Source organism: Chiloscyllium plagiosum, unplaced genomic scaffold (assembly GCF_037043375.1).
Source record: "Chiloscyllium plagiosum isolate Xiang-an unplaced genomic scaffold, Cpla_swu_hap1 HiC_scaffold_3, whole genome shotgun sequence".
In the NCBI taxonomy this organism is placed as follows: Eukaryota; Metazoa; Chordata; class Chondrichthyes; order Orectolobiformes; family Hemiscylliidae; genus Chiloscyllium; species Chiloscyllium plagiosum.
Genome location: NW_028270141.1, coordinates 130,701,300 through 130,714,067, shown reverse-complemented (window position 1 = coordinate 130,714,067; position 12,768 = coordinate 130,701,300). Strand labels below are relative to the sequence as shown.

Below are 12,768 nucleotides of genomic sequence, written 5' to 3'. Positions count from 1 at the left end.
TACCTAGAAAACTGCGCCGGATGAAACATTAGCAGGCCATGAGCTAAGGAACTGTATTCAGGCTGAGCAGACAAGAATGAATATTAAAGGCATTCATCACACATGATGTGCTTCAGGATATCCTGAGGATGTGTTTTAAAAATGTATATAGATGTACATTCCTTCATTAGACTGAATGAAAGCATTACCAGAAATGGCTATTAAAGTAAGCTAGTTTGAAGAGGTAATTAGATACATTTCAGGAAAAAGAATGTAGTGAGGAATCCAGCAAGAAAACAGGATGGTGATTTTCACCTTCAATAAGTGATGGTCTATTTAGACGTGCTAGCAGCTTGCCTGCCCTGAATGCGCCTCTGCTTTTAGACTGAATCCTTTAAGCCATGTTTTAAATTTCAAACAGGAGGTTTGCACATCTGCAGCCATCAGGTGCTCTGCAGCTGGTAACTGGAGCTTTTTAAACAAAATATTTTGCTCAGTGACTCAATGGTAGCTGGATGTTTTTTAAAAAGGAGCACAGGGCAGAGCATGTAAGCAGTGCCATGGAGAACACAGCTTTATATCTTCGCTCGAGGTCTTTTTCTCATGATTCTAAAGTTCCCTAAAACAGCAATGTAGCTCATCTTGCATTTTTGGAGAAGTGTCAGGCAGTACTCTATGTTCCTACAACATTCCTCCATAATATTTAGAAGAAAATATTTAGAAAATAATTTGCTTTTGAAAGACTGGGCGACAGCAACAGGGTATTTGAGCCTCAATGCACTGTAGGAAATCTTCATTCATGGATAGCCATGCAATAAATTTCAGATGCCAATTCAAAACCACTTTATCAAGAGAAAGTACTAAGTTAGGCTGACTTCATACATGCTCTAATGCACTTTCTAGTGGAAACCTAAAGAAGGATAAAGTTTAGGAGGAGTTTGTGGTCTCTCTTTCCTACCATTCTCTCATCTCTGCAGCCGAAATGTAGCTCAGACGGAAGAAGAAATGGAACTGGATGAATCCAATGATGTCTCTCGAAAACAGATAAACCAAAATAGGGCACCAATGTCCAGATTGCAGAACACCAACACATATTTCAGCCTTGGCTGACTGGTAACTTTCATCTGTGAGGGACAGAACATTGTGGGTTTCAAGCCCCATTGCAGAAACTTGAATACTTGATCTGGCCTGGACTTGTGTGTTATATGGAGCAGATAGTGCATTATAAAGGATAGTGTTGGTGTGGATTGTAAAGGACGCTGTGTTTCAGGTAAGTTATTAAACTAAAGACTCATTTGGTGAGGCAAATTTTAAAGATTCAATCACAATACTCAAAATAGAACATGGTAGTATTTCACAGACAATGTCAGTCCTTCAACCAAGCCCACTGAAAATAAGTTAACTGGTTACTAATTTTCCTTCTGTTTATGAACACAAACAGGTTGTCACGTTTCCTGACATTATTACAATAACTACACATCAAAAGATACTTCATTGACTGTAAAGTGTTTTAGGACATCCTGTAATTGTGAAAGGAACCTTATAATGGCAAGTTCAAAAGGAGCATATAAGAATACATCAGTCAACACGTATTGGAAGGTGAAGCCCAGTTTGGGATTAGAAACCTATAGATTGTAAGAGGAAAAACAGTGTTTCCTAATTCTGTAGGCAAATTAATTGGAATTATAAATGGCACACAGCAAAACAAAATCAAACAGAAAAGTACTGGGAGACAAAAAGTCATTTTTTTCATCCACATCTTCAAACATTCAGTATTCAGCAGTAAAAGGCAAACTATAGTCCAGCAAATCATAACTATGTCATGCAGGAACAAGATTTTCACTGTTACACAGTGTTCCCTATTATGTGATAAAGATGGCATATACTTCTCCATCTCAACCTCTCAATTCGATTCAAGTCTGTAATCACTCCCAGGTATCCATTATTCTATATATAATCCACCTGAACTTCTCGAATAGATTCAAGTCTGAAACCACTCTCAGGGATCCATTATTCTAAATATAAACCATTTGGACCCCTCGATTAGATTCCAGACTGTAATCATTCTCAGGTATCCATTATTCTTAATATAATCCATCTGAACTCCTCCATTAGCTCCAAGTCTTTAATCACTTCCAGGTACCCATTATTCTGTATAAAATCCATCTGAACCCCTCGATTAGATTCCAGTCTGTAATCACTCTCAGGTATCCATTATTCGATACATAATCCATCTGAACCCGTCGATTGGATTCAAAATATTCACTATTCACTTTTATTGTATCAAACACTTATCACTTGCAGGCTCTACATTACTTCCCCTTCAAGTCACCGCTTAAAAACTAAAGTCCTTATTCCTACAATAAATAATGTTGATATGTAATATAATTTTTCAGATGAGTCACTGGTTTTCTTTTGTTCACATTGACCAGGATTCCTTGTAACAATACCATCTTTCTGCCCTGGCTTTTAAACTCAGAACAGAAAGCAGTCAGTATGCTGCTGAAAGGAGTCTCAGATTGGGTCTCGCTACATAATGGAAAATGGGTTTGAAGTCCAGCTGAAACGCTGCCTAAAACATCCCTCTCGCGTGTGTGTTGGAGAAGGGGGGGGGGGGGAGGGGGGTAGGCAAGAGTGGAGCAGCTGCAGTGAAAATGAAAACGGTGAATGAAAATCAATGTGTTTCCCCCCCTACATCAGCTCACTCATCAGAGAGGCAAATACCTCACCCCTTTGCTGACGTTGTTGCCAAGATACCCAATCAAGCAAAAGAAGCCATGCTATGTTTGATACCTCACCCCAACCGAGAAAAAAAAAGGACCCGAATCTGGTGACGATCTCGCCACACAATGAAACCCTTCCTTTTTACCCTCGTGTTTGTTTTCTTCCCCACATTTCAGGCTGCCCTGAAGGTCGGTGTCATTGTCAGAATCTTGTAATCGCTGTGCTTTTGCCAAGACAGACCTCGCTCTAGACACACACACACACACACACAGACGATGTTGTATCATAGTTATTGTCTCTTTTCACCTCGGGGCTTCTGTTGGTGCAGGGAGGGATAGGGTACAGACACTGCACCCCTGTCTCTCGTAAAACCATCCCGGACCACAGATCACTGAACCAAGATGAGTGAGAGTGTGTCCCGCAGCCGCTCAGTAACCCCGCACTGGCAAAACCACCCACTTCATGACCGAGGTGCACAGTGGTTAGCCTTACTACCTCACAGCGCCAAGGACACGGTTTCGATTCCAGCATGTAGGATTATAGGAGGGGGGAGAGATGACTCGACGGGCCAAACGGCCTGTTCTGGGTACACTGACAGCATCTGCCCTGGATCTTCGTACCGACAAAAGGCCAATCAATATCGAGTCACTGAGCTTTACAACATGGAATCATACTACTCGTCCATGCCAACTAGACATCCTAACCTCACCGATACACAGTTGCCAGCACTTGGCCCATATCCCTCTAAACCCTTCCTATTCATATGCCCATCAAGATGCCTTTTAAAGGTTGTAATTGTACCAGCCTTCACCACTTCCTCTAGGCAGCTCATTCCAAATATGCATCACTCGCTTTGGATTCCCCTACCCGAGGGAAAAAAATATACCTTTGAGTATTCACCCTATCATGCCCCCTCACAATTTCATAAACCTCTCACTGGCCATCCTGATGAAGGGCTTATGTCAGAAACGTCGATTCTCCTGCTCCTCGGATGCTGCCTGACCTTCAGTGCTTTTCCAGCGCCACACTTTTCCACTCTCACCCCCTTACAAAGATTTGTAAAACCTCTGTATCCCTCATCAACTCAAAATGAACCTTCACCATCTCCTCCTGCTCAGGGCACGTGGGATAATCGTGGTCCTCTTGACAGCTCGCCCCCAACACCGCCTTCCCCACAGCCAAATAAATCCGCAGGAACTCTTATTTCAATAAGAAAACAAGTTCTCCGGTCTCTTTAAACAGCAACCACAAGCATTTCAAAAACGCTCGAGAAAATCTTACAGTTCTTGTTTTGAAGCGGATATGTCTTTGAACCAATCGGTTATCCCGCGTTAACTAAACAGAATTGAATCAGGTTCAGCATTACCGGGATGTGGGTGGGGGGAAGAGACACCCCCACACCCTCCCCCCTCCACACCATAACACACGCAATCGCTTTCATCAGGGACACTGATTTACACGGGCTGAATAAGTCAAATTCCATTGACATTACGCAGGAGATTCCAGGATATTATGATGGGAGTTTGGAAGATCGCGTTATGAACCGCTCGTTTCTGCTTTCTTTCTTTCCTTCTCTCGCACCACTCACTCCCATCTCACTCTCTCTCACACACACACACACACACACCACCTCTGCATACCAGCCCCAACTTCCCCATCACACACACACACATCACCTCCAAACCTCCCCAACTCGCCAGTCCAGCCCCAATTCTCCCCTAAGACAGACACATCATCCCCAACGCAGACACACATTATCCCCCAAACCAGTCCCACTCCCCCCAACACAGACACACATCATCCCCAAACCAGTCCCACTTGCACCAACACAGACACACATCACCCCCAAACCAGTCCCACTCCCACCAACACAGACACACATCATCCCCAAACCAGTCCCACTCCCACCAACACAGACACACATCACCCCCAAACCAGTCCCACTCCCCCCAACACAGACACACATCATCCCCAAACCAGTCCCACTCCCCCCAGCACAGACACACCACCCCCAAACCAGTCCCATTCCCCCAATACAGACACACATCATCCCCAAACCAGTCCCACTCCCCCCAGCACAGACACACATCACCCCCAAACCAGTCCCACTCCCACCAACACAGACACACATCATCCCCCAACCAGTCCCACTCCCCCCAACACAGACACACATCATCCCCAAACCAGTCCCACTCCCCCCAGCACAGACACACATCACCCCCAAACCAGTCCCATTCCCCCAATACAGACACACATCATCCCCAAACCAGTCCCACTCCCCCTAACACAGACACACATCACCCCCAAACCAGTCCCATTCCCCCCAGCACAGACACACATCACACCGAAACCAGTCCCATTTCCCCAATACAGACACACATCATCCCCAAACCAGTCCCACTCCCCCCAGCACAGACACACATCACACCCAAACCAGTCCCATTTCCCCAATACAGACACACATCATCCCCAAACCAGTCCCATTCCCCCCAACACAGACACACACCATCCCCAAATCAGCCCCACTCCCCCAACACAGACACACGTCACCCCCAAACCAGTCCCACTCCCCCCAGCACAGACACACATCACACCGAAACCAGTCCCATTTCCCCAATACAGACACACATCATCCCCAAACCAGTCCCATTCCCCCCAACACAGACACACACCATCCCCAAACCAGCCCCACTCCCCCCAACACAGACACACATCATCCCCAAACCAGCCCCATTCCCACTACACAGACACACCCCCCCAAACCAGCCCCACTCCCCCAATACAGACACACATCATCCCCAAACCATTACCACTCCCCCAATACAGACACACATCACACCCAAACCAGCCCCACTCCCCCAATACAGACACACATCTCCAAACCAGTCCCATCCCCCCAGCACAGACACACATCATCCCCAAACCAGCCCCATTCCCACTACACATACGCACACTCTCTCTCACACACACACACAGCAAAAAACAGTTGAGGTGCGTGCAGTGCACGGAAGAGCGATCGGTTTTTAATGCCACAAGATTTAAATATTGTTTTCTGGGCGCGTCAGGAATTGCATCGCCGCCAGTGTCTGTCCACTCTCCCCCTCCCCGTGGCCACACCGCTTCCCCTGGCAGTTCAATGACACCTTTGTGTGGTGTTGAACAGGGAACGGGTGCAGGAACACAATCCGCTTGTCAACGCTCAGCGAGCCGCGGGTTCAATCACCTCTTTTCGGGAGAGGAAGGGAGGAGATGGGTAATTTGGAGGGGGTGGAGGTGGTGAGAGCCTGTCGCTGAAAGGACACACACACACACATATAAAAACACAAGTGATCAGCTCGAGAGAGGCCTGCACTGTCAGTCTGCATCATTCTCACATTGCCCGGACATTAATACTGCCAGTCACCCTCCCGCTGTCACAAGGGCTGGCCGCTTCCAATGCCGCCGTGGCCAATTGTGGAAGTTGCACTCAATAAATCTACGGCCGCCGGGAGGGAACGAAGGGCTCGGGTTGTCACGAAAGCTGAACAATAATGCATTTAAAGCCACCAGGGCGGTTTACTGAAAGGTCTGGGAGGGACGGGGCATACTGAGCTCACTGCCTTCCCGTGCAGCTAGAGGCACGGTCTGGTCCCAATCTTTGCAGCAAGAAATTGGCTCTTGGGACGAAAAAAAGAGAGCGTGGTTAACCAGCACATGGCTGTGTTGGGGAAGGAGGGCTGGCTGCCGTTTGTGGGGATTCTGAAACGGTTAATTGGATATCAACGTTTCAAAATCAAAGTTTACTTTGTGCGGGGCCAGGGAAAAGGAGAGTGTGTCAGGTAACCTGAGCTGTTCCTGGTGTGGAAGAGCCGGTGTGTTGGACTGGGGTGGACAAAGTTAAAAAAATCACACAACCTGCAACCCATTCTCAGCAATCTGGGTTTGTTCAATACATCGCATCAGTTGTCTGACATTTTGATTTTTTATTACAAATTCGGTGTCCTCTGGTCCTGCCCCACTAGCTACCTGACGAAGGAGCAGCGCCCTGAAAGCTTGTATTTCCAAATACACCTGTTGGACTATAACCTGGTGTTGTTTGATTTTTAACCTGAATTATGAGGGTAATAGGGCTTCCCCAGCAGGTCCGGGGTTCAAGTCCTACCTGCTCCATCTCTGCACGGGTTGATGGAAAATATCGTGGAAAAAAAAATCATTGCGTTCAATAACATTGTCAAGGGCTGACGAGGACATTCGCTATCGTTGAGGTACAAGGGGTTAAAGGTCGGGATTTTTATGGAAAACGAAAATGGTCCTTGGTCTGCACTGGGAACCGTGAATTCGGGGTGAGGCCGGACACTAGGTATCCTCCAACTCAATAAAACCATTTCAGTTAACTCCTTGTGTGCTGGACAGTTTGAAAACACCACCTCGATGAATCCAGGATCGGTCCTGCAGAGTAAATATTTAAACCGCAATCCCACAGGCACTGGGATTAACTCTGTATAATACAGGATTTAAACAGAATGGATACCTTTGGTTACTCCATCAATATACCATCCCCAAGACACAGCCGGTAATGCCAATTGATCTTTTTAACTCTCAGATTCAATGTGGTGGTGGGGACAGATAGTAACTGTCTGCAGATTGGACACAGCCCCCAAAGGGTCACATTCGGTTGGGTTCAGTATTCAACACTTGTGCGGGGAAGCTCTCAATGTCGCGGCGAGATTGAACTGCGCATCATTCCAAGAGGAAATCGCGCCCCCACTGGCACTAGGAAGAGGGGAGGAGGCAAGGCGCTCAGAAAAACTGGCAACTGGACTGAACGAAGGCCGGATAGCTCCGGGTCCCAGTGCCCCTGTTCCTGAATCCAACGTTCCTTCATTGCTCAGCACAATGTCAGTGGGAAGGTAGGAGTATCATTTCCCGTTCTGAAATATTACCCTTACCGTCTCCACCGTCAGTGGGCACTGGTTTAGTTACACTGTACACTCAGATAGACAGTGCACATGGAATATATATGTACACAGACGTTGAACGCAAATCGGGTGGACATTCGACCCACACACAGAGAACACAACCAGTTGTATCCGGTTAGTCTGCCTAAAGCCTGGGACTCCTTGCTAACCCCGGAGAGTTCAAAACCACCCTCCGCCTGCTTTAATATTGAAATTCTTCTGTATCTCAAGTCTGGGATTAACGTGAACCATCCCCGCCCACCTCATCCCCCTTCCCATTGCTCCGTCCGTCCCACCCCCTCACTCCCCCCTCCCACCCTCCCCGCCTCCATTGTTGCCCCCCGTCTCCCCCTCCTACCTTCCCCATCTCTCCGTCCCCTCGCCCCTTCCCCTCACTCCCTCCGCCCCTCCCCATCTCTTCCCCACAGTCCCCTCCCCATAACTCCCTCCGTCCCCTCCCCACTCCTCCCTCCCCGTCCCCTCCTCGTCACTCCTTCCCTTCTCCCCTTCCCCAACCCTCTGCCCCCTCCCCATTACTTACCCCTCCCCTCCCTCCGTTTCCCACACCGCGCCCTCGTGTCGGGGAGGTAGAGGCAGGCACACACCACTCTCAAGCTCCTCTCCAGACAGTGGCAGCCTTTACCGGAGACAGCTGACAGGCGGCATGGCTGACCTGTTCCAGTCACCCTCTCCACACCCTCTACATCGCCCATAGAGACTGGGTTCTCTCCCCCGGCACCTGTCAGCTTCACAGGTCACCACTGCAAACTCTCCCCGGGACCCGCAACACTGGCACTGGGACTCCTAACACAGCTCCCCTAACACTGGCACTGGGACCCCTAACACAGCTCCCCTAACACTGGCACTGGGACCCCTAACACTGGCACTGGGACTCCTAACACAGCTCCCCTAACACTGGCACTGGGACCCCTAACACAGCTCCCCTAACACTGGCACTGGGACCCCTAACACTGGCACTGGGACTCCTAACACAGCTCCCCTAACACTGGCACTGGGACTCCTAACACACCTCCCCTAACGCTGGCACTGGGGCCCCTAACACTGGCACTGGGACTCCTAACACAGCTCCCCTAACACTGGCACTGGGACTCCTAACACACCTCCCCTAACGCTGGCACTGGGGCCCCTAACACTGGCAATGGGACTCCTAACACAGCTCCCCTAACGCTGGCACTGGGGCCAACACTGGCACTGGGACTCCTAACACAGCTCCCCTAACACTGGCACTGGGACTCCTAACAGCTCCCCGAACGCTGCCACTGGGACCCCTAACACTGGCACTGGGATTCCTAAGACAGCTCCCCTAACACTGGCACTGGGACTCCTAACACAGCTCCCCTAACACTGGCACTGGGACTCCTAACAGCTCCCCGAACGCTGCCACTGGGACCCCTAACACTGGCACTGGGATTCCTAACACAGCTCCCCTAACACTGGCAATGGGACCCTTAACACAATTTCCCTAACGCTGGCAGTGCGACCCTCAACACTGGCACTGGGACCCCTAACACACCTCCCCAACACAGTCCCCCAACTCTGGAAGTGGGACCCCCCAACACTGGCAGTGGGGCTCCTCCTGCCATTCTCTTAACCGGAGCTCCGACCAGCCGCTGGTTAAGCGGCTTCACTGCATCCAAGAGGCATCAGACAATGAACTCCATTGAAACCTTTCAAAGGAGAACACTTTCCCGCTTGGCTTTCTCCCAGCTTCTGTTGACATGAATGAACAGATGCTGGGGGTCGGCATTGGCATTTCCTGGGCGAGGGTGGTTGAGCTACCAGGATGCCGACCTGGGGAAGATGGTATCAATGAGGGCAAAGGCAGATAGAACCGTGGGGAGGTAGTGGTCAGTCAAACCGTGTGATCACTGCGGCTCTCAGCCTATGGGGCTTAGGGAGGCTGAAGAGTTCATTACAATCATCGTTTTTAAAGATGTGCACCGTGGAATGAAGGCCGGGTGCAGGGAAAGGGGGGGGCGGGGGGACGGGAGCTTCAAACAACCTCCTCGTCTTCCAGCAGTTACTCATTTCCATGAAACATCGCAGCTCGCTTCACAAAAAGTGATATCAAATCACGTCTACCACCAAAAATCACCCAGGGGCGGTTTATTTTTCTGTGTGTTTGGCTCGGCTGACCCAAGATTTGGTCAGAGAGGTGAGACTTAAGGCCACCTTTAAAGCCTCTCCTCTCCGATTATTTACAGTATGTACAGCCCAGAGCTGCTCAAACCAAGCACTCAAGTAAGCATTGCTGGAATCAAGATTATTATTTCTATAAAAACACACACGTAGGCTAGAGGCAAGTGTTGCAAAAGTAATAAAGTACGTATCAAACACATAACTTAATCTGTCCGTGGAAGCTACAATTTAAAGCAAACGCGTAATTCGATCTGTATCCACTGAGGAACCGTTAGAATTACTCTGTTAGAACGAACCGCGTTGATTACAATTGAAAAGAAAGTAGCGATGGGTCTGCTGTCGGGCCAGAGATACATCAGGACTGAATTCAGCCCCCACATTCAAATATCATACTCTCGTTCTCCAAAGGGATCATCTGTCTGCAGAGACTGTGGGTCTCCAGACAGCAGAAATACTAGGTTGTCTCTTTGCATGTAACAGAACACACACACACGCACGCTCAACTTAAATATCGAACCGAACTGAAAACTGAGCACAGACCCTAGCAGCTCTTGTAAACCTCTCTCGCAGCACCCCCCCCCCCCACACCCCATTGCCAGTTATTGCAATGTCTGCCAATCTTGCAACATAACTGGAAGATGAAAAAAATTAACAAATGTCCTGCGTGAAAGAAAGAGCTCGAGAGAATATTCGCAAAATCATGGGAATCTAGCGGGAAGGAAAAGCAAAGATCACGAACGTATTCTCTTTCCCCGCAACATGACTCTCCCAGAACCTCAGGCAAACGTTTCAATTTAATAGCAAACCTCTGCACCAACGGCCCTGGATGGACTGTCTTTCAATGATTTCTCAGCGCAGATATATGTTTTACCGAATACACGACCCCGCAACTTTTTTTCCCTGCAAGTGACTCATTCAAGAAAAGACTCTGAGAGAGGGAGTAGACTCTCGCTGACTCTCCCCTCCGGTCTGTGAGGCAGCAAGACGCGAATAACAAACAGCATTGTCACAAACTTTACATCATAACGTTGCCACGAGTGGGGCAGCTTCGCTGATGTTTCTCTGGTGAAAATAAAACTGTCGCAATCTGCATTTCATGCGTTGTAAGTACTTACACTCAAATCATTTCTATTGGATTTCTTTCCAGTTTTTTTTCCCCTCCTGCCTGCTGGATAAGTCACCCAGATTTCCAAGAGGAGAACAGAAGGAGAAGGGAGGGGGGGGGAAGAGTTTTTTTTTAAATTTAAATAGATCCTTGGAAGTCTGTCAGAAGTTGTAAGAGGAAGGACACGTTTTGTTTGCAAAGCTTCCACTTCTCAGATTGAGCCGGCGCCGCTGGTTTGCTTCCCACTAGCGTTCTCCCAGCTCTCTCTCTCTCTCTGACATTGGATTGTTTTCACTTTTTTTGAGACGCCTTCAATCAGACTTGGACGTCACTCGTCCATCGCAACCAAACACAAACCACAAAACTGAAGGGAGCTCAGCACTGGCGCTGGCCAATTAGCTGAGCGGTTGCTGTTTCCAAGATACGCGGCGAGGCATTTTGGGAGTAGTAGTTTTCTTTTATTCTTTCACTGTTGTTGAAGACATCCTATTCATTTGTTTTTCAAGAAAAAGATATTCAGAGAGTTTTAGTGCGCTTTCATTGATTCTGATTTAAAATGTGGGCCTCACTGAATATGTGTGTGTTGAAAAAAAATTCAAATTGTAAATGATCTGAGGGTAAATTACAGCAGTCCCGTGTGGTTAGTTGGGAATATAGATGTGGCCACTGTCATTTTGCTTGTGTAGACTGAAAAAAAACAATTGAATGAAATCGTTCTTGGGTATGTGATTTGAGCAACGTACCTGGTAAATGTGTATCAAACTGTTCATCTGTCGCAAATATTGAACAGTGTTCAGCAGTTCATTCAAAGCTCCTCAGATACTGAAATTGATAATGCCCAAATGCTGCAAGATCCAGACAATATCTGGGCTTGAGCTGACAAATGGCAAGTAACATTACCACCACACAATGCCAGGCAATGAACATCTCCAATAAGAGACAGTTTACTCACCTCCCCTTGACATTAAATGGAATTACCATCACTGAATCCCCTATATTCTGGCGTTACTATTAACCAGAAACTCAACTGGACTCTTATAAAAATGCAGTGGCTTAACTTTTATCTGAGACTGTGTCCCCTGGGTTTAGACCTCACAACCAAAGAGAATATCCTTTCTGCAGATACTCTGTCACTTTAAAAATGTTGTAAGTTTTTCTGAGTTCATCTTCAATTCTTATAAACTCCAGATAATACAGATCCAATCTCCTCTGTCTCTCCTCAAAGGACAGTTTGACCAACCCAGAATGTTCTGGTGAGCTTCTGTTGCACATCCTCTACGCCAAGTTTATCCTTCCTTAAGCAAAAGGACCACAAACACACACACTATTCTAGATGTCATCTCACCAGAGGTTTACAATTTCAGCAAGATGTCTTTGTTCCTGTACCCAAACACTGTTGTGCTAAAAATTAACATACCATTCATTTTCTGAATTTCTTGTTCAATCTTCACGTTAGCTTTCAATGAATTAGGCACAAGGAACATATATCCCTTTCTGTATCAAAACTTTCTAATCTTTCACCATTTAAGAAATATGCTGTTTCTTTATTCTTCTGACCAAAGTGGGTAACTTCACACTTTTTTTTGAGGTCTACAGCATGAAACCAGGCCCTTCGGCCCACCCTGTCTATGCTGCCCAGTTTTCACATTTAAGTTAGTCCCATTTGTCTGTGTTTGGTCCAAATCCCTTCATACCTATCCCATCTACATACCTGTAAAAATTTTCTTAAATGATGAAATTGTACTCGCTTCCACCGCTACCCCTGGCAGCCCATTTCAGACACTCAGCACCCATGTGTGTGAAAATATTGCCCCTCTGGACCCTTTTGTATCTTTCTCCTTTCACCTCAAATCTATGCCATTC

The 12,768-nt window shown here is 47.5% G+C and overlaps 1 protein-coding gene across 4 annotated transcripts in view; it reads right to left on the bottom strand.

The window, feature by feature from the left end:
• daam2 (dishevelled associated activator of morphogenesis 2) overlaps positions 1 to 11,161 on the bottom strand; it is a 342,206-nt gene extending 331,045 nt beyond the window's left edge. For 2 of the 4 annotated variants that reach the window (XM_043687244.2, XM_043687248.2), the window contains exon 1: positions 10,916 to 11,161. The gene's annotated coding sequence lies outside the window, so the exon portion shown is untranslated. Of the gene's footprint in view, positions 1 to 7,213; positions 7,371 to 8,181; positions 8,201 to 10,915 lie in introns of those variants that run through there. The other 2 variants (XM_043687246.2, XM_043687247.2) reach the window with 2 other exon arrangements.
• Positions 11,162 to 12,768: the final 1,607 nt, after the last annotated feature.